The sequence below is a fragment of the Phasianus colchicus genome, chromosome 4 (genome assembly GCF_987193195.1).
Source record: "Phasianus colchicus chromosome 4, bPhaCol1.hap1.1, whole genome shotgun sequence".
Taxonomy (NCBI): domain Eukaryota; kingdom Metazoa; phylum Chordata; class Aves; order Galliformes; family Phasianidae; genus Phasianus; species Phasianus colchicus.
This window is the reverse complement of record NC_143439.1, coordinates 2,723,603-2,750,505: the sequence shown is the minus strand read 5'-3', so window position 1 is coordinate 2,750,505 and position 26,903 is coordinate 2,723,603.

Genomic DNA, 26,903 nt, shown 5'->3' with positions numbered 1-26,903 from the left:
GTGCATGACACACTAAGCAACACAAAAAGAGACAACCTAAAGCCAGCAACTCACACACAGAATGGGAAACCATGTTCCCCATTCAGAAAGACGTTGCTTGGTTAGCCATCTTTATATGTCAGCTCTGAATTTTGTTCATTTTGCAAATTCCTTTCACCATGTCAGTAATAGTTTTAGAATATATCTTTGCTGTATTTCAGAATTTGAAACATACGTTTCAAATGGCTTATGAGTATGAAATGGAGTCTTTCCTGTCTTGAATCTTGCATTACTGTTGTTTGCAAGTGAAACTAAGGCGAGAAGCTCAAGAAAAAAAATGCTGCTTTTCTGATTTATTGAAATCAGGATGCTGATTATCTATAATTATCCGTGTAAGGTGGTAAGCACTAGGGAATCAAATCCTGTTACTTCCTTTTAATCACATTCTTTTCTTCCTATTCTTCTTTTTTTTCATGTCTTAGCTCTAAGATGTTATATTAACTTAGCTAACGTTAGAACTTTCTGTAAAAGTATGGATGTGTGTGGAGGAGCATTAACGGTTTTCCCTATAGGATGTAAAAATTCCTTACGTCATTCATCTTGTTCTTTCCCAAGCAATGAATGTAAGGATAATCTGTGAAATGACAGTACAGTTTAAGCAGTGTTTTCCACAGAATATGCTTGCAACAGGTTGAACTAACTTTTTTGGATCATAATACAGGTTTTGCAAGGACCTCAGGACTTTTGAATTCTTTCTTTGATTTTTAATTAGTGTTAAATAATGTGAAAAGAAGTGCCATTCATAGCTGTGCACAACTTGCTAGTTTTATATATTTTCCAGCTTTAATTTACTTGTTCGTCAGATTTCACCCTGTGTTTTGATTGAGCTACAAGAACTCCAAGCAAAATAATGGTTTCACCCAATTTCACACTGAAACCATGCAAAACCCACTGAATCTGAGTGTTTTTGATGTGAAACCATGAAGTGGCTTGGCCAAAGTTCACACAAAAAGTGCACAAACCTTTCAGTGAACGTGGGCTGAGTTCCCAGTTTGTAAGTAAGCATTAAGTCGAGCAGGTTTTTTTTGTGTAGGGTTGTATTTATTGTATGTATTTTACTTCAAACTCATATCAGCACATTGTGATACTTTTAAAAACCAAGTTTTACTTCTTTTCACAGACTTCAAAATACTTGATTAGATATATCTGTAGAAATCAGAGGAAATTTTTGAGCAGCACTCCTATGAAACTGCTGACAGAATGGTTTTCTTCAGTGACTTACTTGGTTTATGTCAACTAGTGTCTTGAGAGTGTATATATTCAAGTTATTGGTTACTGTCCTGCTGAATGCTGTAAATCAATACGCTGGAATGTGGAAGGAATTAAATTGGTTACTATGAAAACCTAATTTGCCATTACTTGCAGAAAAAAAAAAAACAACAAAACATGTTCTTTCTTGAATGAGAAGTTCAGCTGTGTCATTTTTACTCAAGATGAAAAACTGTTTTGACTGTCTCATTGTTTCAGGAAAATACACTGTGTGTGTACTACAAAAACAGTTGGCATTCACCAAGTTCTAGATAAGGTACCATTGGATGTGTGAAAACAACATTTAATCTGTTATTAAACGATTAGATTTGCTGGATTTAAAAGCATGGATGTATGCACTGAGTGATAAAACTGTTTGCCACTTGTCAATGTGGTTTTGTCGTAGCTAAACATCATCCAAAATAGTGTGTGATGTTTGTGTTAGGTCAGGAGGATTGTAGAAATGTGTGCTGTGCAACATGGAGTAAGTTCGTATCATTTGTGTGTATGTTCCTGTATTTTTAACAAGAGGATGACGTTGCTCAGACATCCTTACAGTTGGCTTGGATGAAAAGTGCTCAGTGCTAAATATTATTGCTGTGGTTTTCAAATGTGAATTCTATTTATTAACATAGCAATGGAGTTCACTGTAGCATTTAGTTGGGGAACATCAAAGAACATCTAACATTATTTTCCTGCTCTCTACTAGCAGGGCAGTTTTCATATCCTTTGCCTTTTTTAATGAATGCTAAAATTTTAAAATTTCTCTTCAGTGTCATTCATGAAGATAATCTTTATAGTTTTCAGTTGTTTAAACTACTTTGAATGATACCAAAGTGTGGGTGTTTTGTTTTTTTTTTTTTGCTATATTACTAAACTTGTAAGTGTTAACAGTAAGTCTACAAAAACATTGTGCTCTAATTGAACTTGAATTCCTACGTCACATCACTTAGACATACATTTAGGTCATCATTCAAATTTGCACGGTTGCTTTTGTCTTATATTTCAGAATCCTGACTGTGTTCCAGGTTATTTTCTGCAGGTTGTTCTACATTGCTTTTTTCTAAACTCTTCATAATATGTGCTGTTCTTCAGCAGTTTTTTTCTCAGTAATGCTAAGTTTAAATGTTGTTTTTAGTAAGTGAGGGTCAATCTTAAAACGTTTACAGTCAATTAAATCACATATAGGCATTACTAACATGGGAAACAGTTGAACAGAAATCAAGAGTATCAACTTGGACTTTATTTTACTCCTGCAGAGAGAAGGAATGTAGCAAAAAGTGAACACTTTTTGAATTGCTAAGAATAAATACTAGTTCCACTGCATCAGAATTGTGTTGTTTCATTTTGACAGAGTTAGGAATAAATTCCAGAAACTTTCTACTCCTTCTTTAACCTGGGTTTTGGAAGGGGAAGGCAAAGGAGGACAAAAATAGCAAGATATTAATTTGTTAGCAAGATATGGATATGAAGCAGTACATTTTTTTTCTGTTCTTTCTGGGGCCTATGGGGAGTGGGATTCTGTACCCTTTCTCTGTGAGTGCATCTTTCAGTATTCCCCCCAGCATTTGCTGCTTAAAGGAGCCTGCTTTCTCTTCTGTTACTCAAGTGATACAGTTGAGGGAAGGTGTAAAGCAACCAAATTGATACCTCAACTCACGTCACCTACTTTTGGTAGAACTCCTCAGTATTTAGGAAAGTGGGAACTGGCCTACAGAATGGAGCGGGTGATTATTATGACAGAGTGGAGACAGATAAATTTAATCCATCCAAATCTACATTTTCCCTGCCATGCATGTGCATGCATGCACAGAAACATGCATGCACATGCAGTACTCACCCTTTGTTGTTACAGAGAGGTGTTATGCGTATATTGTACCATATTTCAAACTCCTAGCATTCCTTTCTGCTTTAATTCTTCAGATGTGCATTGTTGGAAGTTTTTTGGTTTTTTTTATTGTTTGTTTTGTTCTTTTCCCCCCCCCCCCCATTCGTTGTTGAACCAAGTTGAAATACAAAATTCTCCAGTAAGAGTAATTCTGGAGTTCTGGTTAGAGAACACGAGTATGTAGGAGTGGTGGTCTCTTGTAAGAGAGAAGTGGTAATCTGCCAGGTTAATTTTTTCAAAGCCAAAAATATGATTGCTATAATCCTCATCCATTCATATCTTCTTTGGTTCTATTAGCTTAACTTAAATTAAACTTAAGATTATTGAAAATGAGTCACCTAGAAATTTGTTTATAGATAAAGCTATTGATGATTTCAACACAAATTCCTTGATGTTTATAACCTAAGGCACTTGGTTTTAACAAGTAACAGTAGGTTAGTCCTACTAAGATAATTTAAAGTGGAGTTAAATGAAAGTGCTGATGTTTCCATCTTTTCCTTTTCAGATGTGTCCTTTGTTTTACGTGTCCTCTTGCAGTCTTCTATCTCTGTACCACCAATACGTTGGCATGCATTCAATAAAAGAACATAAAATGGAATATATGATGTGACCTGGATAATGTAATGTTTTAATATTTTATCATGTGAAACATTACTCTAGATGAGCGCTAGGATTTTCACATTACATGAACTAGTTTACTAATACAATAAGTAACATTAGTAAGCTAATATTTAACATTAGTCAGGATATTAACATGAAACCTTAAAATATTCCATCTTTTATGCTATCTTATTTATTTTTAATAACATTAATTTTAATTAACAAGTTCTTGTTAAGAAAATTATGACTTCAGGATGATGGGGACAATGGTTATGAGAGAAAAACAAGCAATACGTTTTGTCTTGACATAATAGATTTCTCTTCACTGAGCTTAGGTTATCATCATATTTTCACACCTGGGGTGCAAAAAAATAGTCTTTCAGTTATGTATGTACAAATTATGAGCAAATAGAATCCACACTGACTTAAATAAAAGGTTTATATAGAGTTTAGTTGAGGGAGACATGATCATTCCATGGTATTTATTATGAGAACAAAAAGGTATAACTGAAAGTACAGCACATCTGAGTACTTTATGTAAAACAAACATAATATGATGATTATTTCTCTTCAGATTACTACTTGCTGGAGCAGAGTGCTGTAATTATAGAACTAAATTATAACAAATTGGAAGGAGGTGGCAGTGAGCTATTTTGAACCAATCATGCTGAGAAACAAATAGGCTGAACCAGCTGTGGTGGAATTCCAAGGTCACAGCCTGAACCAATATGTGAGCACATGAGTGCCTGCAGTGGTGCTGGGGGGGCTAGAGTCACCCTTACTGTCTCAGCAATTATTCTGGGAACGTGTGTGCAGTCTGAACCTGAGTGGGTTCCCCTCCTCCCACCCTTCTCCTGTGGCACAAGAGTACAAATAGGAGAAGGCTGCATTCCTCAGCTCACCCCTTTCTCCAAACTGTTGCTGGGAGGGATGAGTTAATTCCTCTTTGATATCTTTTCCGATAGCGCCTATATCTCAAATAAAGGCTCTCTCATCACCTTTGTTTGCTCTAATTAAGATGACATGGAGATGTGCAATTACAAAATAAATGCTAACAGACTTTCCTTTTCTTTAACAAAGACCATGCGGTTCATTATGACTGGGATTTTGTTGTTAAATGATTACTTGCACTTTTTAAAATATCTAGTGCGTAAAGAAGGGAATATAAACCTTTGAATCTGGCACAACATAAAACTTTATTTCATGCTAAATTTAATTGCACTTATTGAATATGTCAGTGGTAAGATGGAAGTGCTGGTAATGAATTGGCCAATATGTTGAATTCACTCAGTAGAGACTCTGCAGTGTAGTAATTCTTACCATGAAAATAGAAGTATTCCTTCAACTTCCCAAATTTTCTTTTGTCTGAGGCCAGCATAAGCTGTAGCACTAAAACACTAATTCACAGTAGCCTCTACACTGAAAACATCTTTTCCAAATTTCAGTAGAGAGAGGTTTCCTGACACTCTGAAGACTATCAGCCCTGCATGGAGGGGTTCAAGACAGACAAAAGAGCCACCAAAACTGAAGTTCTCCGTGACACACAGAAATGCTTATTTTCGATGATGAAGAGAGATTTATGATGATTCAAGAAAACGTTGCTCCTTGTTTTAATGTATTTTGTGTGCTTGTCACTAAATTAGTTGTCATTTGATACCTCTACCTAAATTCTGCTGATATCTTATTTTCTTCTGGGCAGTACAGGTTTAAATGGCCTGTTTTTTCATGTTTCAGAGCAACAGTAAAAAAAATAGCTGCTTTTCAAGAAATTGTGTTTCTCTTGAAGTGGCCCAAAAGCTATCACCTTAAGTATATGAGTAATTTCTACACAGTTGAATGGTCTGAATAAAAATTCCACCTATGAAATTTTACCTACTTCAGAATTAAAGATCCTTTTCTTGCAGCTTTAGAGCAAGAAGTCGAAGTGCAGTTGTTCCCACATTTAACATAATCTCTTGGTTAACAGTTGTCTCCATTCACAAACTACATTCACTTGCACTTCAAGAAAGAGGCTGAATTTTCAAAATAATGTATACGAATATGTAACTGGAAGTTGCCCAAAATCAATTACTTTCTCATCTGTCAAATCTAATTCTCCTGTGGAGCTGATCTGAGCATGAAGGCAGTATGCTAAAGAAAACTATACTTCCTATGGCACTAACACTAACTATTCTATAGTCTGTGAGGAAGACAAATAGCCACAACCTTTTATCTCCTCAACATCAGCCTCATTTTGAGAGTCCATGATGTAACTCTGATTCTCCAGGCTTGCTCCTTTCCTAATAAAAACCTCAGCACCTGTACTGAGGCCTTTGCATTCTTATACTGCTGATCTATGAATCAGTTTCTTTAAGGAGGATTAAATTTACACAATTGCAGAAATATTACACATTCCAGTATGGTTGTCCTTAAAATTACAACTGGCATTCATCCACACTAATTGCTCTCTATCAGAATCATTAATGTTTACTTTTAAACTGACAAAAATACTTAATTAACGTACTGGTTTTTCAATACTCTGCACGTATCCTCACCAGTTTCACCTAGAATGAGCAGACCTGACATTAACATCAGAAGATATATATGACAGCTTTAAACCTAGACCAAAAAGTCTTCTCTTTCCATACCATGTATTCAAGATGCTGTTTAAATTGCAAATTTTCTATCTAGCATGTTTTTTTTTGTTTGTTTTACTTACTGAACATTTTTCAGGTATGTGAGTACCAAGAGTATGTGATTTTATAGAAGAAATGTAGCTATCTTGGAAAATATTATATAATAACATGGCTTGAAATTAAAAAATGTCACCTAATAAAGGTGAAAATGTCTATAATAAAACATCTGCACAATAAGGACACACAACAACCAACGTGTTGGGGAACAACAAAATATCAATAATTACTTTCTGAAAGGAAATCAGAATGATAAGTTGACAAAGACAGTGTAGAAAGTTTAGCAAAGTCCATTTTCCTCCTCCCTTTTACTCCATATGGTTACACTAAGTAGGCTGGATATGTTAAGAGGCCTATATATTATTTAAAAATGGGTTCTACAAAGAATGACAATATTACAGGAGACTGGCTTGCCAGGGATTATAGAATATACCTGAATACAACAATAGGTAACATTCATTCATCAAACTGCCACTGAGAGAAGAAGAAAAAGGTTGGGAAAACAATCTAGAACCACTTCCATAAAAACATTCATAACACAAATACATATTAAAGGAGACAACAGCAGAACAAGATAGAACAGATAGAGATTGCCTATTAAGAGAAAATTTTTAACCATCAAAAAGGCAGGGTTTGGAACTGTCTCCTACTCCCAGTATTGGGGAGCATGAAAGGGAGCTGAACACAAACTTTTCTATGTGAAAGTTGCTGTAAGAGAACATAATTGTGGTCTAAAACCCACAGCCACTGGGAATAAACTATATACAACTGAATCTCAGGAGTGTTCTATGTGTTTTCTGTCTGGAGAAACTCAGAAAGAAGAACTTCTAAACCTTGACAGCTACTTTGAGGTAGGATCATCAGTCAGCCCTAAGCATATAAGAAATATATGTTTCAATAACTGCAATAAAAAAAAGAACACAAATCAACACAGTTGCACTTATGCATGGATTTAAGTATGCACCTTTTAGTTAATAGAAGGGGTTTTTTTTCAGTCAAAGAAAAATAAGCAGAGATCACTACTAACTACAGCATGTACTACTCACTAAAATAATTCAAAATGTAAATAAACTACACCTAAGATGGACTCTGTGTATCAAAGCTTCTCCCACTCTCTATTGATGTTTCCATATCCATGTTTTAACACATTCTACTGGAATTTCTGACAACTGTGACAAATCAGAATAATCAGAATAATTTAGGTTCTAGGATTTGTAACTTTAACATGTTAATGAAGAAAAATGATTCTGCTGTCAGAATGCCAGAATGTAAACATAGTTCATGGGAAAAGGAGGAGGAAAGAAACACACACAACAAAACCCTCATTCATTTTCCATTTTTGAGACTATTTTTCAAAAAGTGCAATCATGATTCTGCATGTTTCTGGATTTCAAATGATTCCTACCCCAGCCCACGCCTTGCAGGCATTGTGAAAGGTTTAAATTCTCCAAACTTCAAGCAGAATTAACCTTACTGATTATTGTAAAGAGGTCAACACAACTGGACTTGCTTTTCTTTCATTTTCAGATGAGATCGAATGTCTACTTGCTTTTAAGTATTGCTGAACGTTTCTGAAAGGGCTGCTGGTGAACGAAAAGTAAAAGACCATCTTCTGGCAATGCAGCTAAATGAACAACCTTACCTTACTCATCACAATCTCAGTCTTGGCTATGGTTCAGAAACACAGACTGAAGCTCAAGGCACGGCCTGAATAAATTGGGTTGTTAATGTCATGCTGCTACAGTACCTGAGTAACATGCAGACTGCATCAGTCACCAGAGCTCTTGGTTTCATAGAATCATAGAATCACAAGGTTGGAAATGACCTGCAAGATCATCTAGTCCAACCGCCTTCCCGTTCCTATTAGTACCACAAGCTACTAAACCATCTGCTTCCTTTCTGCCATGTTTATGTTATGAATCATAGACACACTAAATCTTCAAACATACCAATCTGCTTGAAATAATGCAGCTTATTGCTCACTGAAAGGAAATCAGATCAACTGAGATGAATTGTATCAGCAGATCTTTTTTTTTCCTGAGATCTGTTTAGGTAGTATCCCCGAATCACAATAAGGAATTCATGATTCAGAATTTCAATTTCTATATTATGCAAAATATTTTCATCCTTTTTGTGGAACTGAGGCTTTTTGTTTTGGTTTAAACTACTGATAGCTCACAAGAGTAAAGCATTTAAGTCTGACTTTCATTTATTTCACCTAACAAGGTAAGAAGGCCCTAAAATAGATATATTACCAATTTATCAAAATACCTGAACATAAAGCCTCAGTCTTCCTATATAATATCAAGTGAAACGTTGATAAATTTTATCAGCTTCTCTGGGGTACCCAGAGGTATTAAATCCTAATAATTTCAGATATGACATTTAGGTTCTCCTAAAATTAGACAGAAACTGAACGAGTGATTTAGAGACCTAGATTTTGCACTTTGTAACTCTGTTTTACATAAATCTCTGTGTAGGTCTGGCAATAAATAAATAAATAAATAAATAAAATGTCTGAATAGAAAGCATTGTTTTCTCATACTAGCAGCCTCCACACTTCTCCCTACCACCACCACCCACACCTCTTTTCCCATTTTTCTTTTTTTTTTTTGGGGGGGGGGGGGGGAATAATTCTCTTTTCAAATGCAAAATGCAATCAGCTGAATCAGAAGCACTATTTTTTGGTGCAAAAATACAAAACGAAACATAAAGCAAAGTAATCCATATCAGTTTTGTTTCTACACTGCAAATTTCTGCAATTGTTCTACTTCATTTTTACAGATAGAACGTTTCTAATTTCCTGCCCCTTTCCTTTGGTGCTAAAATTGTTCTCTCTTTTATGCTCAAGAAAGCTCTCTTGCTGCATATTATTTGTAAGTAATTTCATTTTGAAGATTAATTTGGTTTAATGCACCTTCAGTTTTCAGGAAGATGTCATTAGCTTTAGTAGAAGAGAATTTTTTCTTTCATTAGCTATACTGTAACCTGAATTGATATATTTTTTGCAACTGCCAAGATGTTATGTCTGACTAATATCTCCTGTCACATACTCCCACTATCTGCTGTATGTTCCAATCTGCAACATTTCCCCCCCCTTCAGTTCTAATCAGAAGCGTCAAGATTACATCTCAGCTTTTGCATTTCAGGAGATGATGCTGGCACACCAAGGCACGGTTACTCAACACAGAGGAACCACATTGCAGCTGGTCGCAGGTAGAGCAGAAGAAGCAGGTAGAAGAGTCACACGCTTAGATCTCCTTTTCAATGTGTATCTGCTTGCACCTTGTGCTCTTCTTCTTTGAGTCACAATTCTAACTTGCTCCCAGAAACACTACTTATAAGCCTATGCACCTGTAACATAAACATTTTGATTGGTCTTTTCTAGTTTGGGTTCATAGGACATGATAATTGATAAAGTTCTTCAATATTTTCCCTCTCACATGGAGCTATAGTTTTTCTTCTAAGCAAAACAAATATGAAAGAGGGAAAAAATAGATTGCACACATTGTGCTCTCCTCTTTAAAGTTACTGCTTTGAGATCTATTATAAAATATTATGACCAGTTTTACTACAAGAATTCCTGTATCTGCTTGTTTGTTTGTTTTCCCCGTGAGAAGTCAAAAATCTTCATATGGAAAATAGAAGAGTTAAAAGACCAACCTTATCCTGCAAAGGATTCTGGGGAAAGAATTTCCAGCTATTTCTGAATGTGTTTTAAACTGCTTCCTATTCAGTACTTTATATTTACTTTATCACAATATCTTACATTAAAATGTAATTTTACATTACTTTTAAAATACATCTGTTACACAACTGTTTTTATAGACTTAACGCTGAAGATGCATAAATGAAAAAAAATAGAAGACCACAGTAGGAAAAAAAGGACAAAGTATGTAAAGGTTACTCCTATAGTCAAATTGATAACCAGGTGTGCCAAAATGAGCACAGGGTCTTTTTCAATGTCTGCCTCTAGCACCAAGGGACATTTTCTTTAAGTCTCTTATCCACAGCCATGTAATCAAATGCAGTAGCTAAAGCATATTCAGTGTTTCACATACACTACAGGATGGAAAAAAATGAAACAAAAGTCAAATATTTATTTCTGAAAGAATACAAGCAATGTTGCCAGGCTCAGCTCTGCCTTTCTCCAGGAGAAAATCTACCTCCTGTGGAAGAAGGGACAGGTGACTCAGGAAGAATACAAAGAGGTTGTTAAGATGCGCAGAGAGAAAATCAGAAAGGTAAAAGCCCAGCTTGAACTCAACCTGGCCACTGGGTAAAAAGGAACAAGAAACTCTTTTACAAATATACCAACAGTGTAAGAGGAGGACTAAGGAGAATCTTCATTCTTTACTGCATGAGGCTGGGAAGTGACCACTGACAATAAGGAAAAGGCAGAGGTTCTGAATGCCTTCTTTATGTCTGTCTTTCAAAGTCAGACCAGTTATCTATCCCAACTGGACTGCCACAAGTCCATGGGGCCAGATGGGATTCACCTGAGAGTGCTGAGGGAACTGGTGGAACTGATAGCCGCGCTGCTCGCCATTATCTATCAGCGCTCTTTGTTGACTGGTGAGGTCCCAGAAGACTGGAGGCTTGCCAGTGTGACTCCCATCTACAAGAAGGGTTGCAAGGAGGATCCGGGGAACTACAGGCCTGTTAGCCTGACCTCGGTGCCAGGGAAGGTTATGGAGCAGATTGTCTTGAGGGAGATCACACGGCAAGTGCAGGACAACCGGGGGATCAGGCCTAGCCAGCATGGGTTCAGGAAGGGCTGATCCTACTTGACCAACCTGATCTCCTTCTATGATCTAGTGACCCGTCTGGCAGACGAGGGAAAGGCTGTTGATGTGGTCTACCTAGACTTCAGCAAGGCCTTTGACACTGTCTCCCACAGCATTCTCCTGCAGAAGCTGACAGCCCGTGGCTTGGACAAGTACAGGGTGGCTGGATAAGGAACTGGCTGTAGGGCCAGGCCCAGATAGTGGTGGTGAATGGAGCTAAATGCAGCTGGCGACCTGTCACAAGTGGTGTTCCCCAGGGGTCGGTGCTGGGGCCTGTCCTCTTCAAGATCTTTATTGATGACCTGGATGAGGGCATTGAGTACACTCTCAGTAAGTTTGCAGATGACACCAAGTTGGCTGGAAGTGTGGATCTGCCTGGGCGTAGTGAGGCCCTGCAGAGGCATCTGGACAGGCTGGAGAGCTGGGCTGAAGCCAACGAGATGAGTTTCAACAAGGTCAAATGCCGGGTCCTGCACGTTGGCCACAACAACTCCAGGCAACGCTACAGGCTTGGGGCAGAGTGGCTGCAAGACTGTAAAGAGGAAATGGCTGAACATGAGCCAGCAGTGTGCCCGGGTGGCCAAGAAGGCCAATGGCTTGCATCAGGAATGGTGCTGCCAGCAGGAACAGAGAAGTGATTGTCCCCCTATACTCAGCTCTGGTGAGGCCGCACCTTGAATGCTTTGTGCAGTTTTGGGTCCTTCACTGCAAGAAAGACATTGAGGCCCTGGAGCGGGTTCAAAGAAGGGCGACAAAGCTGGTGAAGGGTCTGGAGCACAGGATTTATGAGGAGCGGCTGAAGGAGCTGGGATTGTTCAGTCTGGAGAAGAGGAGGCTCAGGGGAGACCTTATTGCTCTCTATAACTTCCTGAAGGGAGGTTGTAGTGAGCTGGGGGTTGGCCTCTTCTCTTGTGTAACAGTGACAGGACTAGAGGGAATGGCTTCAAGCTGCACCAAGGGAGATTTAGGCTGGATATTAGGAAATGCTACTTCTCTGAAAGAGTGGTCAGGCTCTGGAATGGGCTGCCCAGGGAGGTGGTGGAGTCATCGACTTTGGAGGTGTTCAAGGAACATCTGGACGTCGTGATGAGGGACATGGTTTAGTGAGAGCTAGTACCAATGGGTGGATGGTTGAACTGAGTGATCCTGTGGGTCTTTTCCAACCTTGGTGATTCTGTGATTCTATGATTCTAAACTGGTAGAGAAGGACAAATTGATTCCAGTTTCCTCAGTCTGAGAAACTCAGTAAACTCATCAAGATCAGTTCCAAACTAATGGTATTAATCCCCCAGACTTATTTCCTACAGCACAGGTAGCAACAAAGGAAACTCAGCCTTTCATGGTACTTTTGTGAAGTTCAGTAATTTCTTACATACTGGCTGCACTTGCCAGGAAGAGGTAACAAACTGGCAGATCGGCCACAGCCCTGCCTAAGCCAACCTAGAAGCTGTCTGAACATCACTGCCTGGATCACACCTAGGAAATACAGCAGCATCTGCAGCCAGCAAATTGATAGAAGCAACATAATGTTATGGATGGGTGGCAGCAGGAACTGGTTTACTTAACTGCACTGTGGGGAAAAGCGATCAGTGCCCAGCTGACATTTTATGGGCCAAATTCTCAGTTTGGTTTTACTTATATTATTCCCATGCACATATATGAAATTTTGCAGTCATAACAAAGTAGCTGGGCAGTCACAAGTCCAAAAAAGCAATGAAATGCTCTAGAATTTCTATGCCTCAAGATCTCACACGTCTGAGCTTTCTGTAGTCTTTTGCTACTCCTTTAAAAATCTGCCGTTGCATCAATACCAGGTGAAATACTTGTTTGATAGCTCTGGCAGCTCCTCTTTCATCCCCCAAACCATTTGGTATTCAGAAACTCAGCAATCCTTTTGCTACATACATCTCCTGGAACACCTATTTTCTAGGCATTTTCTGAGTTTACCTGGCATATAAAGTTCAGGCCATAACATACTAGAAAAAAATTCTGTAACCATGTTCTAATAACCTTGCCCCCAAAGTACAGGTCTTAGACTATAGCATATAGCTTCTACAGCACATGGCCATAAACCAACTTTTCCCTCAGCTCCAAAGGAGGGCTGATACAGCAGAGCTCACACCCTTGCTTGGTTTAGGAGAGAGAGGAAAGCTCAGTGAAAGTTCCATGTTTCCAGGCTTGTTTTTGTGATGCATAGTAACTAAAAATATAAAATATAAAATAAGTAGAATTATAGAGAGATGAAAAGAGAATTAATCCGAAGAACATTAACAGGAACCACAGGACTCAGTCTTTCTAGTTAAGAAGGGATCAAAGAGAAGTTCTGCATTAATGTGGAACGCATTAATGTGTTGTACAAATATGACCGCCTAAAAGTAGTATTTCACAAAGCACAGAAAACAGAATCAGTCTTTTGATAAGCCTTTTCATGCAAGAATTTCAAAGCTCTTTACAAATAACTGAAAACCATACAGAAAACCTATCATGTAGATTTACTCTTTTTGTGCCTCTGAACTAACTATAATGAAATGTGTGAGGGAGGTGAGAAATTTGATGGTTAGAAGGCAGGTTTTCACTAAATAGTTGTCAAGTAGATTAGTTCAGACTTGAAGTCTTTTCTTTGCCCGCGTAGCCAAGAAGTTGCTTTTTTTAAAAATAAGAATTGGGGGGACAAAAAAAAAAAAAAAAAAAGTGGAATTTTATTTACTGTAAGTTTACTGCTCTGTAAAACAGTCAATGATTCTTAAGATTTAAAACCATAACACTCTTCGTGTTAACAACATCAAGATTATCAGAATTAGTCATTTTTTGTGAAAATATTTATAAGCAAGCTATCAGGTCTTTTAAATAGGTTAAGTTTGGTTGAGGAAGATCTTAAACAGTTTAAATTATGAAGTCCAGCAACACAAAGTAATTAAGGAAACAATTCCAGATAAGATCACCAGTGCAACACCATATCCCAAACAAGAGATACCTTTGGCAGAATAGGCTGAACGCTTCAGTTGTTTAGGTGAAGACATAAAATTCTAGGTCTCCTACATAGCTGGTTTATCATGAAATTTACAGTATATGATGTTTTGAAATTATCTTTTTGGGGGATATTTTAATATTTGCTAGTCCACTGAGAAGGTAATTTTGTAGCTCACTGCTTTGGGGAAGATTTTAGAAGACTTAGTCCCCCTTTTCCATAGCTATTGATATAAAATGAGCCAGCAAACCCCAGAAACACCCACCTTCTCCCTTATGTTTTGGTAGGTAAGCTTCTTCTGAATACACCACGTTGGTTTTGCTGCCAGACAAGAAAAAGAAATGACAGGCAGCCTACCTAAGAAAAGTCATTACTGTGCCTCGATGTCAAAGAAGTTGTCTGCTGCAGGACATCCTTGGTTTCCCAATTCTCAGATGGGGAAACAGCCTGGGATGTGCCATGTTTCCTCAAACCTTTGTGGGGCATCAGGATTTGCAGTGGAGCAGGATGTAGCCCAAAAAGGGTGCATGATTACATTATCCCTTACACAGAAGACAGATGCAGATGTGAAATGCACTTGTGTCAGCAAAATGCTTCCAGGAACTGCTGCTAAGATCCAGAGCCAGAGACAAGCAACTTCACTTCAAACAAAAAACGACTGAGGGAATAACAATCAGCTTTGTAAGTGTCAGCAACTGAAAGCTGGATTTTGAAACTTAACTACTGCTTAGTGTGCTGGCCTTGTAAATACACACGGGTCACAAAGTGCTAATACCAAGGGAAAGATCTCAACCGATTTAGTTTATTTCTTCTTAGAAGAGCTGGGCAACAAAAAGAAATTTTTAAGCACAGCAAACAAAGCAAGAAGTGTTTGGGTGCTATGAAAGGCTAATTATAAGCTACACCTAGAACTCATTTAATTACTATGATGAGACTTCCAAAAGTCTTTTCCGTATGAATTTAAAAAAAAAAAAAAAAAAAAAAAAACAATCACAAAACAATCCCATCCCATCCCATCAAGATCATTGTTGTTCCACTTCTAAATGATTGGATGTTGAATATTTCCAGCAAATGTATCTTCCAAAGCTGCTTTCATAGCACATCAACAACTTCATCTACAGCATTTCTGTTCTTTACAGGTTATGTAATCTTTGTTTCCTTTATTCCTGTTTATTTTTTGTTTCTTTTGTTTTGCTATGTAACAACTACTTTGAATGATAATTGCTGAAATGCACAGCTCCATTTCATATACATACAGGACAGATATATTTTCATCATCTGTTCTTAAGTTCTAACATAATACATTACAAATTTGCACCCAAGCCTTAAACTTAAGTCATAGTTTAATATAAACAGTCATAAATCCTTATAGTTCTTCCTCCAACTACCTCAAGAAAGTTACCAGCTTATTAGATGTGCTGAAGGGATGATATTATACTACTAAAATGTCAAGAGAGTTCTCAGGATTTCTGAAGTGTGTCCCAGTTTTCCCCTCTGCCTCACCCAGACCCACATGGAGACTGGGTATGAATGCAAGTGTTATCTGCAAAGGGTTTAATTCATGGCAGTACTACTAGCCTGGTTTTGAATATTGGCACCATAAACTTGCAACAAACTGAGTTCAATAAGAAAATTTCAGGGTATAATTGTCAGACGCTTTTACAAATAAAACAAAAACCAAAACACAAAAGCAACGAGCTGTTCTGGGGATCTGAGAGCAGTCCAAACAGTCTCCCATACACAGCTTTAAGAGAACACACAGACCTGCAGGAAACACCTATTTAATTAACTTGACTCCAAGAAAAAATATTTACATTTGAAATAAAACAGGTACTATGCAGTCAGAACAGGAGTCTCTGATCATTTCATTTTCTACCTACCTTACTCTCCCCCACTCCCAACTCCCCTTAGACATCAATTTATCAGTGGATGGTTCTACCTCCGTGTTTATTTAAATGCTGTGCCTATGAATATTAAAAAGTCTCAAGAACACCAACAGAAACAATCTGTAACCCTTCCGTAACTTGCTTGTTCATGTTCTGTGTCTTTCATTTCCAGTAATGAAACCATATTCAAACAGATTTGAAGTTAAGAGATGGCAGATGAAAATTTTGGAGAGCCTAAACGATAGCAGTTGATTTAAGCTACACAAGAGAGGAATTTAAAACCAAAACCTGGATTCTCAGTCTGGACCAAATAAAGTACTAGTATTAAATATTAATTGGTAGTTTATTTTAACATGAATGGAAAAGTCTTGGATGCTGAATTTATGCACAGGACAGATTAGCAAATAAATTTCTTGTTTCAAGAGCAGAATTTTCCAGGGAAACTGCTAGAACAGTTATCCATTCTACTGCAAGAATTGCATGCTTTGTATTTAGAAGTCTTAGAAACTGACTGTAGGTGATCATGCCTATATACTGATAATTTTATGAAGATGCTTCTTGTTTCAACAACAAAAAAATGCTTCTTAGAACATTCCTTCATTAAAAGCCACATCAACTACCTTGTACTTCTCTCTGTAAGACAAAGTAGTGTGTAACTTAATGCAAGCATATTTGATGGCTGTCATTTTGTCCTTTTCATAGATGGAAAATGGAACACAAAAACCAAGACAGGCAGAGAAGAGAAAACTATAGAACAGATAAAATATGACATACATATAATACATATATACTTATGATGCATATGAGTGAATCAACATATATATGACTGTCGTATTTCTAGCTAAAAATTCCTTGCAAGTGTAAAATGAGTAAACACCAAATTTTTCTTTAACAGTAACTGAATAAAATTTTAATCTAAAACCACTGGAAGGATCAAAATTATCTCACAACAATTTGTACTGAAACTACCACCCATCTTCAGTACCTGCTCAGTACTAACAAGGGTAAGAATTTCAATACAGTGTGACAGTAGATCATGGTATTTACATTTATGATAAATTAAAACAAAGTACAGAAAGAAAGCACCGAATATGCAAAAATATATTAGCTAAAAATTCACATAGTCAGAAGTAGAGCTGCTGGATATTTTGGAGAGAGAAAAGGTTAGCAAATAATGCATAAATCCTATTTACATTAAGATAGAAATGAAAATTAAAAGATGAGTTGTGTACAACATTGAAACTGAATTATTTCTGCATGCAGGTTAAAAAACAACATTTTAAATTATACAATAAAACAATTGCCCATTAAAAGCAGAACAGGAAAGACTGAGAATTGCTGCAGGAAAATAAAAGCTGGAAGCTCAAAGAGACATCATCAAGATTCATTTGTGTAGGAATTCAGAACACTTTGAGCAAGTTGCTCCTTTTGCTAGCACCTTTGTTTTCCTCTGTTGTCTTCTTTAAGTCTAAAATAAAGCTGATGGACAAGAAATGCTAGTGCAATGCTATCATCAATCTGAATAAATCAAGCACACTGCTACTAACATCAGGAAAGACTGATATGTATCCATGCATAACTAAATTTATAGTAATGAAAAGTAATACTTAATGTGATTACTGTAGAAAAAATAACCAATTATATAATTATTATAAAATTAATAATTATTACAAAATAATTTAAGCTACTTCTGTGAAAAAAAAAAAAAAAAAGAGAAACAGAAGAGACAAACCATCATATCTCATATTATTACTCTGAAAAAGCTTTGCTTCAGTTTTTAAAAATTGAACTGACCAAAAGAATGTCATTTTAATATACCTTATTGTCATATGACAGAATTTAAAATGTTTTACCTGATGCATCTTTGTAAGTTTGTAATATAAAGAAGTCTGGTAAGTTGAACCTTACACTTTTCTGAAGTTGTTCAATTAATATGGTATAAATGGGTTCAGGCTGCCCTGACATGGGTTGGCAACAATTGTTACTTTTATACTTTAAGATACAACATAGAGAAAAATTAAAATAGAGTTGAAATATTGACCTGGTTAAAATATACTTAATACACTTAAAGTTTTAAGCACTACTACAAAGGAATGTTGTTTTTCTTTTCTTCTCATAGAAATTCAGAATTAAATAGACTAAATACTTGGGCAATGAAGTCATTGAACGAAGGACAGTTGTCCAGTTGCTTTAGGTGAGGTGAGACGTTAACAGTGAGATGATGAGATTCAGAGGAAAAGATATTTTACTGTGTGGATAACTTTGAAAAGTCGGTTTTAAAAAATTAAAAGTAAAATTAAAAAAAAAAATGAGCACAGATCGTGGGCTTACATGTACAACAGGTTATGGCACATTGATCAAAAACCAAATGCAATTAGCAAAAACAAGACAGATCACCAAAAAGTATACAAAAAGGCCTATCAAAGAAGACCATTTCAAGTAAAGCTTACGATAGCCTAAATACTGTCTTATTGAAAAGAATGCACTCAAAGTCATGAAATCCAAGCAGCTTGAAGTTCACTGTATGTAAAACAACATACAAAAACAAAAGTAAAAATGGAGAAAAGCTGTTTCCATAAACATATATATTTTAAAATAAAAGTTTTTTTCTGGGTATTTGCTGGTGATGCAATGAATTACATTGAGAAAGACAGATGTTATTAATCACACATGAAATCCCTTTTCTACTCCTTGTTATACAACACAGTCTTCCATTGGCCTTACTGTCAAAGGTGACTGACTGAGGTTTGGGATATTCCTTTAACCATTTTATTTTTGAATGTGCAACAGGGTTGTTATTTCTCTGCATGAGAAACATGAGGTCAAGAGTGACCTCAGTTCTTTCCATAGCATTTGTATCAGCAAAAGCAAAAAACTCCTATCTTAAGATTAGCAGAAGAATGATGGTATGACTATTATTGTCCTGAACCTGCTACATTACTTTTTGCTATTGCTTACTCTTTGAGTCAAAAAAGAGTAATGGAATACAAATTAATATGCGTCTGATTTTATTGATTGTGAACATCCATAATTATGGCTGAAGTCAATGGAGTCCAAGTTTTTTCAACATCAGAAAGCAATCCTACTTTATTCATACCTAGCTTTCATCTCTGATTAGCACAGACGTTTATCAAGATGTTCATTACTTACATATTAGTAATGATAGGAATTCAGTAGTGACTGAGAGCACATAAGTCCCACATATTCTATTCCACATAATTGGTTATTTTGAATGACAAAGTCTAAATGGAAATATTTTGATTCTGAAAAGCTACTGTACATAGACACGAGTCATTTAATGTCATTATCCATGATGTTTTGTAACTAGATCCAATAACTAATACAAAAGAAAAATTAATAATTTCATACTTTTGCAGACACTGTACAAGAAAATATAGACTTTTCAGACTGTATTTTAAATGAGAACTCTAGAGATTGACGTGAAAACATGAAGCTATTGAGTGAAAACTGGATATAATAATAGTGTTTTCCATACTGAAAGCTACAGGAACACTCAAATATGTTTCTACCCAACTTTCATATTGTTCAGGAAGTTTTTCCTCATATCAAATGTTCATCAGTAAGTCTTTATTAATTAGAGAAGAATGCATGTGTTGGCGCATGTTACAGTCTTCTGTTCATGAAAAATTTTAATAATGGCTAGCATAAAGGAATGTAGAAATAAGATTATCTATAATTTTTTCTTTTACTATTCTCAGTGGTTTTTAGAAGTAATGCTTTCAAGCAAGAGAAAACAAACAAACAAAGACGAATTCATTTCTGTAGTAATTTATAGAATATATTCAGTGTTATACCCTTAACAGAGTCCTCCTTATATAAAAAAAAAAGTCACCTAGAAAAATAGGCTAACAGCAGGCCTTGTTTCTTTAAAGATATTGCTGCTGCATAAGATGCATGCAGTATTATTTCTACAACCTAAAAGCATACTGCAATAAAAGAAGCTTCAGGGAAAATCCTAAAAGTGCAAAACAGAAGTCACTGTCATACCTCCTTTAAATCCCTCAATACTCTGCTTCATCTGACTTCTATTTCTCTACAGGGAGTAGACCTAGTTCTATTCTTGCTTATATATGCCTCTGTCCACCACATCAGCCTAGAACAGCAAAACTTTTTTGAACAGAAATACTCCAAAAAATAAACCACCACCAACAAAAACAACAGCAACAAACTGCAAAGAATAAACAAAAGGCCCCCACATACCACTCTACCAGGAGAAGCATCACCCCTAGTTAATGCCATGACAACCTTTAATTTTTGTGCCAACTAAAAAACACTTTTTTTGTTGTTGTTGAATGGATGGAATGACAGTATGCAATCTTGCCAAGCAAAAGATAATCCCATGCCATAGCATGTAATTAAAACCACATGGTTCCCATAGGAACACATCAGACAAACAAATACTTCAGTGATGGGCACAGCAAAGGAATATGAACAGAACTTGGTAACTCAATGCTTCATAAATGTTATCTTGGTCATAAGGGAAAGGTTTCCAGAACTTCGAAATAGTGTGAAGGTATGACGAGTAGAGCCTGACTGATAAAAAAAATTAACTTATGAGTTTCATTAGTTTTTCCAGAATTATTTTTTACAAACCCACGATGTGTACAAAAGACAATTACATGTTTTAAAATGCTTTTACTGAAGAATTAATTTTACAAATTCTTGGCTTTTTTTTTCTTTCAGATTTTCCTTCCTGCATACTGACAGAACAAATTGTTTATTCTGGAAAATGAGCTCAGAGAAGAGTATCCCACATAGGACTTCTTCTATACAGGTGTTATTTTTTCATCATGCATCTGACTTAACTGTGCTTCCACTCTGAGTCAACCCCTTTAAACATTGAATTTCCTGCAATAATCACAGCTACTCAATCAGCATAGACTCCTCTGAGCAAGTACAGTTTATAATTGCAGGTTTTCACAATATTCTGAAATCCCATGGAAGTATTCCAAGGTCGTTCTTTCTGAAAAGTATAGAGGAGGTTAGGGATGGTGGGGAGAACAAAGGACTGAAAGAGAGGAAGAATACGATATGTCCTGGAAACTGTCTGTCATGAAAATGGCTGTCATTTATATTTCAACTCTCCAATCAAGTCAGCCACAGTTAAATCATTCTCTATGATTTCTTTAGACTAACATAATTTTTTTTTTTTTGGCCATGATAACAGCATTGGACATCTGTAATGCTTTAATAAGCTAAAATCTGTCACAAGAATTAATAAAAATAGGGGTATGTTTTGAATATTCTACTCATTGCTTTGTCTGTACTTATAAAATATCAGTAAATGGAGAAAAATACACAAAGGTCTGCAGCCCATAAATTTTAAGGATTCTTTCCTAATGATGTATCTTTGCCTAACAGAAGGGGAGAAATATCTTTGTGAAAATGGGCTATCCACCTACATAGCTCTGGCACAAAGCAGTACATCAAGCCCTTCTCAGGAGCTGTGAACGTTAGTATGCTTTTCAGATATTCAAATCCGGCTGGATTTATGAACTCACCCTTATTAGCCTGTTAGAAGCATATTCAGCTCATCTTCCTTCTGCTACTGCTTTTCTGATCGCTTCAGCTGAGAGGATAACAAAAGCTGCCTCTGACAACACTGGACACTCCAATCTGAGCTGAGCTGAAGCTGCCAGGCAGAATGGGTGTAGGGGAGCAACAATGCACAGTAAAACTGGCAGTTGGATTTTTCAGTGCATCTGCGATACTTATTAAAATCTGAGCAGGAGGACAAGAAGTACAGCTCTACAGCACAAACAGCAGAAAGATGGGTAGGAATATAGTGCTTATTTTGTAAATATTTGACTTCTCCGAACTTTGAAAGTTAGAAACATACCTATAAAACAAAGACAAATGGTTGATACAGGCTTCCTAAACGGCTCCACACAACTTATCTGCAAAGCTAGTTGCATAAGAATGAGTAAATAGCCAAAGTTATTACAATTTTCATCTCTTTCAGTTCCAGCTGCAGGCCTGGATACAAATTTTGGTACATCACATTTTTATTAGGCAGTCATGTAGGTCTGTGAAATTCACCTTCCCACTCAAGAAGAGGGGCACAAATGCATGAATTATAGTTCAAAGGCATGACAACAAATATAAACCAGCTTTGTACTGAATGGCTTAACTTAGATTTTCTTCATTTATATTTATTTCTTCTTTTTAGACAAACCTATAAAACTCTATCATGCAATCACATTATTTCTTCTAAGTGCCATGAAAGCACATGTTAGAGATCATTAGTTTTTATGGCTTGTTTTCTGATAACAGTGAGGACCACAGGGTACAGAATTTCCAGTGCTTCTTTTCATTCTAGGGATAAGATCTTCTAAATTGGCAAAGAATTTTGGATGTTTGATAGTGCTCAGGCAGCCCAGGAGTAATCTGGGAAGGAAAGGAAAGGCTTTGTGACCAGAGTAAGATTTTTTCTCCAAAATATCTGTTAGAACCCTTCAGATTCTGTACATAAAGTAATACATAACATTACACAGGCTTAGTAACACGCAAAGGATTTCATCCACATGGAAATACTTTCATTTCAGTAATTTTTAATAAGAACTAGTCAAAGAGTTAAACTGGTATATCATTTACATCACTGGGAGAAAAACCATTATCAGTACTGTTTCTAACCCACACACTCCAATGGCAAAGCACTCTGCATAAAATACTGCGTTCAAAATGTGGATCCTTCCACATGGACCCAGCCTATCAGACAGCCACCTCAGTCTTGCTCCCAACTCAGAGCTTACATGCTGTAAAAAGTCCAACTTAATTTCACCTCACTTGTGATAATGTCATCATTAGTTGAAACTGAGATGAGCAGGCAATATGTCTACCCATTATGCCTGTTAGGAGGGATGTGGCAAGGTATCTCATCTCTCAGTCCACAGCAAAAAGCTCTTGAAGCATGTAATAGCTAACTTTTAAAATGACCAGAATGCAGGCTGTAAATCATAGAAGAACAAGAGGGAAATGAGTGCTCCATTTGCAAATTCAGATACGATTGATGTTGAGAGAATTCAGACTGAAAGGTAACAATTAGAATAAGTGAGTACTTGTAGATACTCATTTTCCTTAGAACTGCCACAGGTGTTTACTTTAGAGTATTCTAGTTTAAGTGAACTTCACAATAAACTGTTCGTTTATGAGATGCATGCATTTCTTCGTGCTGAAATGACCTCATGTCACTGTTGTGTATTTAGTGATAAGAAGGTCTCATTCCAACAATAAAGTCATGTGGAATGCATTACTCAAAGGCCTATTAAGTATAAAATATTCAGCATTTATTTACCAGATTGAAAGAACAGAGTCCTTAAAAGGTTAGACTGTAGTGCAGAGACTAAAATATATCTAGTATCCCATTGATTTGACAGCCTGCCATAACTGTCTCAGATAGTCCTAATTAGAACACAATACATACACATATGCGCACACTCACACACAAAACCTTCTGGGAAAACATTAGCAATTACTTAAAAAAAAAACACCACCAAAAACTGCTTATGAGAAAATGCTTTTGAGAGCTATAACACAGACTGTTATAATTCTGCTGGATACCTACTGTAAATGGAAGGTATGCATCTTCCTCAGACTATGAAAGGTAACGTTAGATAGAATAAAAATCAGTCAGCATCTCAGTCCCATCCACCCACATGACACATCGCTGACTTCAGCTTTTGCTGAACTTTTCATCTTGAAAAGAGGGGGAGGAAGACTGCTTGCCATTTCTCTCTATCAACATAACCCATGCATCTATTCAAATAAGAATCAGCATTTGAGAGGGGAGAAAATAAGATGCTTTCATGTCTTCATCGCCACTGAAAATATAAGAGCTCCACCTTGAGGCAGAACTTAGTGGTTATCAATACAAGGTGCAGTAAAGCTCAACCATGACAACGGTCACATGAAACTAAAAAAGAATTTGACATTTTCTGAATGTCCCTGCCTTCTTATTTTCTTTGCATATACGAAGCCCACGTGTATACATGTCTGCATGTTTTTGGACAATTTCAATCCCAAAATTAAATTCATGTCAAACACAAAGTTTAAAGAAGGGCTTCCAAGGATAATAGAACTCAAACAGAACACAGCCTGACAGAAGTATTCCTTCAGGAACGGGAAGTACTCAAGTTTCTCTTTCATTAATGTACAGAAGAAAATTTCTGACTATTAATAATCTTATTCCTCCTAAATGAACAGTAAAAAAAGATTATTAAATATCCATTTTTCACTTGAATAAAATATTCTGAGTTCACTTTAAGTACATGAAAAAGCATCATAAGTAATTTGCTAGTAACTAGTTATTTTGAAAACTTCAGTACTCAATATCAAATTGCTTGTTCTTCAGGCTGCTTCAGCATATCTTATATTTTGAATAACAACGTATAAGCATTCAGAACCTTTCTAGTTAATCCAAATTACACCAGTTAGATGAAAAAGTTAAAGCATATCAGAGCCTCCCTCACATTTAAAAGGATGGTTATCAGGATAGTGAGATAGACTTTTTGCAGTACTAATGATAGATTTGGTTGAAGATGGCTGATGTGGTTGCAGAGCCGCCCTCCATCATGTCTGAAAAATCGTGGCAGTCTGAAGTACCTGTGGAGGCCGGTCACAAGCGGTGTCCCTCAGGGGTCGGCCTTGGGACCGGTGCTCTTCAGCATCTTCATCAGTGACACAGACGTTGGCATTGAGTGCACCCTCAGCAAGCTTGCAGATGACACCAAGCTGAACAGAGCAGCTGATACATTGCAGGGAAGGGAAGCCATCCAGAGGGACCTGGACAGGATGGAGAAGTGGGCCCATGTAAACCTAATGAGGTTCAACAAGGATAAGTGCAGGGTGCTGCACTTGGGTAGAGGCAGTCCCAGGTATTTATACAGACTGGGGGAAGAACCCCTTGAGAGCAGCCCTGCAGAGAAGGACTTGGGGGTCCTGGTGGACGAGAAGCTGGACATGAGCCAGCAGTGTGCGCTTGCAGCCCGGAAGGCCAACTGTGTGCTGGGCTGCATGAAAAAAGGGGTGGCCAGCAGGGAGAGGGAGGTGATTGTCCCCCTCTGCTCGGCTCTTGTGAGGCCCCATCTGCAGCGCTGCGTCCAGGCCTGGGGCCCCCAGCACAGGAAGGACGTGGAGCTCTTGGAGCGGGTCCAGAGGAGGGCACTGAGATGGTCAGAGGGCTGGAGCAGCTCTCCTATGAGGAAAGGCTGAGGGAACTGGGCTTGTTCAGCTTGGAGAAGAGAATGCTGCAGGGAGACCTCATTGTGGCCTTTCAGTACTTGAAGGGAACATATAAACAGGAGAGGCAATGGATGTTCACATGGTGGATAGTGATAAGACAAGGGGGAATGGTTTTAAGCTAACACAGGGGAGGTTTAGGTTAGATATTAGGAGGAAGTTTTTCACTCAGAGGGTGGTGAGGCACTGGAACAGGTTGCCCAAGGAGGCTGTGGATGCCCCATCCCTGGAGGCATTCAAGGCCAGGCTGGATGTGGCTCTGGGCAGCCTGGTCTGCTGGTTGGTGACCTGCACATAGCAGGGGGTTGGAACTGGATGATCTTTGAGGTCCTTTTCAACCCAGGCCATTCTATGATTCTATGAAGTGTACCAATAAATGGAAACAGTATTTGTAGTAGAACAGCAGAATGAGCTGTATATGTAGAAGAAACTGATGACAAAAAAAAAAAAAAAAAGAGGATCATTAGTGAAGTAAACAGCTATAAAGCAAAGATAGCACATTAGTACATAACTTGAATAAAGTGGAGTTTACTGTTTCAGAAAAATAGAAAACCATGGACTGACAGCCTGAGAACTTTGTAAACATGCAGTAAAATGAGTTTGCAGATGAGAGATTAAAAGAGGCTTCAACTCTGTATTATTTAATTAGTCTAGAGTTCTGTCATTAAGATAAACCTGACCTTATCTAGTACTCCATCTAGCAGTTGGAACCTTGCCTGAAGAAGTGGGCTGGAACCTGATGGCTCTTGAGGCCTCTTCCAATTTGAGCCATTCTATGATTCACAGGGAAAAAAAATAAAATCCTTGGGCTAAGTCTTTGAGTCAATCTTTATTCTCCTGTGTACAGAAATTCTTGTTATGACCTTACCAGCATTGATAGATCGCTAGGACTGTAAATTTCAAGTACTGTAGATTAATTGAACCATTTTATAACTTATTTGCATCAAATAACCTTTGAAGCCAATGAGAGACTTCATTTAAAAACCCATTTCACTAGTCCCAAGATGACGGGAACATGAATCAAACTTTCAAACTGGATAAACAGGAGTTGTAGACATTTCAACATTGTTCATTAATTTTTAATAACAATTAATATACAAAATGCATTTCAAATGTCTTTAGCATTGATAGTCCAAATTGTGACTCTTCTCGGAAGTTGTAGGGTAAACTTATTAACTTTATGTTTCAAACTACTTAATTTCTAATGTTATTATCACGTTATAATGATGTAAAAATGCAGTAGAAAAAACATTTAGGTTGCATTTCAAATTATAGATGCTGACTGAATTTTAAAATCAATCTCTTTGATGGTTTATTAAAATAAGTGAAACAATTTTAATTCTACACTGCTGAGCAGCCTCATATAAATTTAAGAGTGCAACAGATGTTTCTGCTGGCTCATTTAGACTGCTTCTCCTCACATTCCTCTCAGCTGATGAGGTGCCCTTCTATGTTACAAGGAATTCCTTTTGCATCACAGTGGTACAGCTGGTTAAAAACACCATCTGTTCTCATAAATGCCTGGACTGTGTTTAGCCACACTATACAAAACTTGAG